Source organism: Propithecus coquereli, unplaced genomic scaffold (genome assembly GCF_000956105.1).
Source record: "Propithecus coquereli isolate 6110/MARCELLA unplaced genomic scaffold, Pcoq_1.0 Scaffold4, whole genome shotgun sequence".
NCBI lineage: Eukaryota > Metazoa > Chordata > Mammalia > Primates > Indriidae > Propithecus > Propithecus coquereli.
In genome coordinates, this window is record NW_012149729.1 from 4,620,652 (window position 1) to 4,624,904 (window position 4,253).

A 4,253-nucleotide genomic window follows, 5' to 3' on the forward strand; every position below is an offset into this window, starting at 1 on the left:
AATGGATTGTGCTATGCCAGAATATGTACCTACATTTATATTTACATTTCTTATGCCTGCCTTTTAATCTGTTAGAATGTGAACTTCTTCTTGACAGATATTACATTATCTTATATGTCATTTATAGACAATAGTTCACTATTTTTAAATAATTCTATTTTATGCATAAATGAGTGTTACCAAGCAAGAAATAGAACACCTTTCTAGTGATGAAGTGTTGTCAAAGTACTTTTTGGCCCATGGGCTGCTTGAGTTGCTCATATTTAGGTAGGGAACTGAGCTCGCAAGAGAAGGAAGTATATTTCTGTGCTGATTCACCTGTCATGAAGTTTTTCCATATGCTCCTCAGAGGCATCTACAATTTACCTGACCTTCACCAAAAAGCATACTGATTAAAAAGAGAACCATTGACAGCTTGTTAATTCTCAACTTTGTAGAAAAATCTGTTACGGATGAAAAAGTGTTCTCATAACCCTTCCCAGTAAAAAGAGAAAAACAAAAAGGGTGGATTGTAGTACATTAGAAGACAAAATGTTCAAATAATGAATTTAAATACTTTTAACATTGACCAAAGCAAAATAATTTGGCTTAGATTAGTATATTACTGATAATGTTGAGATGCCACAGCTCTATTGCTAAGGAGCTAGCTCTCTGTAGTGTGCAGGTACCATCTCACATCACGATCAGCAACACATTAACATAGACATTTTCCTACATCTCAGCACTGAACTAGGTAATAAGTTCCCAAAAGGTTTACACTCAAACCTCAAAAACTTTTCAGTCTAGTTAGGAAGGCAAAGAACAAAACCATAAATCATATTTAAAGTGGCAAGTGTAATTCCAGCTATAGATGATGTAGGCTTGGGAGGTTGAGAAGTCTTCATGAGAAGGTCAATGTGAAGGTTGGCTCTCAAAGGAAAAATCTACAGGACAAAACACTCAAATAGAATCTACTAAAGCAAAGAACAGCGTATATGTGCACAGAAATGGTGTTTTACCTCTGGGTTTCTTTTCAATACCAGACAATATCCCATACCATCAAATCTAACTCCTGAAGTTAGTCAGAGAACAATGCTTTAATACACACACACACACACACACACACACACACACACACACACACACGCACACATCCATTCTCAGAAAACAATATAAGATATATGGGGAAGTAGAATGAATTCATTATTATAGCTCTGAAGGAAAAATCATACTTCCTTTTCAGTGAGTATTATTTTCATCATTCTTATTCTTTCAATGAAAGAGAAGTTAAATTGTACATTTTTAATAACTCAGAGGCCAATTCTTTTAGGCAATTAGGAGAAAATGACCGATTTTCTTTCTTTTCCACCAGGCCAGGTAAAATACTCACCATTGAGTAGTTTGCCCTAAAATAACCTGAAAGTTCACTGGATAAGAACATTAAGTTATGTTATATCAATTGGGTGCCATTATGATAAATCCTAGTGCTGTGTAAATAAATGCAGAGCCAGCAGTGATATTGAGGAAAGTGGAAAGAGTGAGTGACAGACAATAGAACTAGGAGAGAAATGCACTATATTAATGGAATAAATAGCCAACTTATTCCTTCTCTTATCCATGCAGCATCAGCAGCAACCCCCTGATAATTATTATAGCATATTTCTATATAATATAATGCTGTAATATCTTCAGAAAAAAATGAGTAAAAAATAAAATTTCAAAAAATACTGCTGCTATTTAGTTATGTAACCATGGGCAAGCCACAAAAATTTTACATGTGTAAAATTATGAATTTTAGATAAATAACAAATAAGTTTTGTTCCACCAGGAATTCAGCAAACAAGTAATAAGAAATTTGAACTTCAGTAAGTTATTTTCAAACATCAGTATAATGTGGAAGAAAGTTCAGAATTAAATGATATCACTATAAAAATAAAATAAGATAAAGACAATCGATGATCTAAAGGAAAACTCTGAAAAGAAAAAAGAATAACATGGAAAATTAGGAAATTGCCCTTTCTCTAGGGTACCAGGTTGACAGAACACACATTATGTCTTTCTAAAATACCTCTCTGTCTGGCAACTAAAGTTTTAGATGCTGGGCAAATATACATATTTTAAAAATGCTAGGTCAAATATAGTCTCTAATTCAAATGATGACCAAAACAAAATGGTAACACTTAAAATTTGGTTACTTGCAATGCTAAAAGATAAATACACACTACATTTCTCTATATTTCTTTAAAAGTTCAGTTTCAACTCCCATCAACTAACATTTTCTATAAAGAACTTTTCACAAATATGTTGTATGTTGGAGTATGTCAAAATAAATATGGATGTTACCCCACAGTATGGCTCTTCAGCAGAAAAAAAATTGGTACTTCCCACCTTTTAAAGATTGTAATTATATATTAACAAATGAGCAGTATCTATTGATAGGTGCTGGCACAATGGGAAAGAATTCCATCCATGTTCACTAATAGCTGGGTAAACTGAAAGTCTCTACATAAATGATTCTGCAAGATATACTTCCAACATTCCCCAAAGCTATGTAATCAGAATAGCTACAGGTAACAGGAGACTGTTATTTACAAATGTATCCTTCTTTTCAAATAATATTTATTCATAACATGATACTCTCATGGATTATAGATATGAACATATATATCAATACCTACATGACAAATTATCTCAAATGATACCTCTCTAAAAAAGATATATTTCCCTGATAAATTGTTAGGAAAATTGCAATGAAAAATTATTTTGCTTTTTTGTTTCTTAAAATAGTAATTCACCAAACCTACAAAAATTGAAATATGATAGATCTAGTTTTTGAGGGTCTTATTAAATAGACAACTACCTAAGTTTTCTGAGAACAAAGACGTAATTCTGTCATATTTGTTTCAGATGACTATATGATATAAATTAACTTTGTTTTCCAAAATTTGTTTGTAAATCAGAATATGATTTATGTAGTTAAAATCACAAAATTTCATTCTAAACATGAACTTTATAGAAATGCCACATAGCAACTTTCTTTCCCATATTGAAAACTGCAATGAAAACAACATTGTTTTAAAATTAAAGAAGTGGCATGGACCACAGAAATGATGTGTCTGAAGTTCTTAAGTTTTATGTTAGGAGTAACATGATCTCTTAAAAAAAAAAAAAAAACAACTCTCTAAATGGCCAGTAATCATGACCAAGAATGCAAATATTGCCTAACATAACAACTCCTCAAATTACTTAATATGCCACCTGGTACCACTTCTAATTCCCAAGTCATGAGCCTGAGGTATAATAGTAAACTGAAACTCCACCCTGTTGAATGTATTTTTACAAAAGTTTTTGATTACTGATGAACATTTGTTAATCTTCTAAATCTGGCAACATTTAAGTACTACCATCTAAATGAAAATAATAACTAGGTACCATCTTCCAAAATATTTTAGGAGAAAAGAGGAGTTCCAGGTTCTTTTTCTACAAAGGCAGTTTAAGACAGTAATTAGAGTTTATGTTATGGAACGGGGAGCGAGATGAGTAAAAAGGTAGTTCATGGCCCCAAGCAGGTCAATAAATATGCTCAGAAAGAAAGAACAAAATTGAGGAACAGATCTACCTGACCACTCAAACTAACACTGTTTAAAAAAAAAAAAAAAAAAACTGTTTTTTTTTCATTGATTTTTTTAAATTGTGCTTTTGATATTTGCTACTTTAGTTAATAGGAAATGAGGATAGTCTTAAAACTATATTTTAAAGCACCCATTTTGCTGGCAGATTAAATAATTACTTATATAGTAAGCAAGTTCAAGTTATAGTCTAATGATATATTTGATATTTCAGGAAGCAAAAATATTAGATGAATACACCATAGTTCTAAGATAGACCCACTGAGTTCTTCAGAGGAGAAAATTAACTGAATATTGTCTAAAATGACCAGAGATGCTGCAGATGATCTGCCAGTCCTGAGTGACAAAGCTCCTGGTCATATCTTCTCATGTAGGTAATGTTTATATGTTTATATGAGCCAGAACTTTTCATAACCACTGTCAACAACCACGTTTTCATTTCTACTATCGTTAATTGAGGAACATTAGCTCCATTAAAAATAACAGCCACATAAAAAAGCTCAGAAATTATAATGGAAAATTCTTTATCATCTTTAAGATACAGCTTGATACTAGCTCCAACTACTACATATTTTTCAGAAAGTTTATATCTCACACTTCATCCTCTAAGTATAAAACTACAGTGTAAAAGATAAAGTTAGGAAA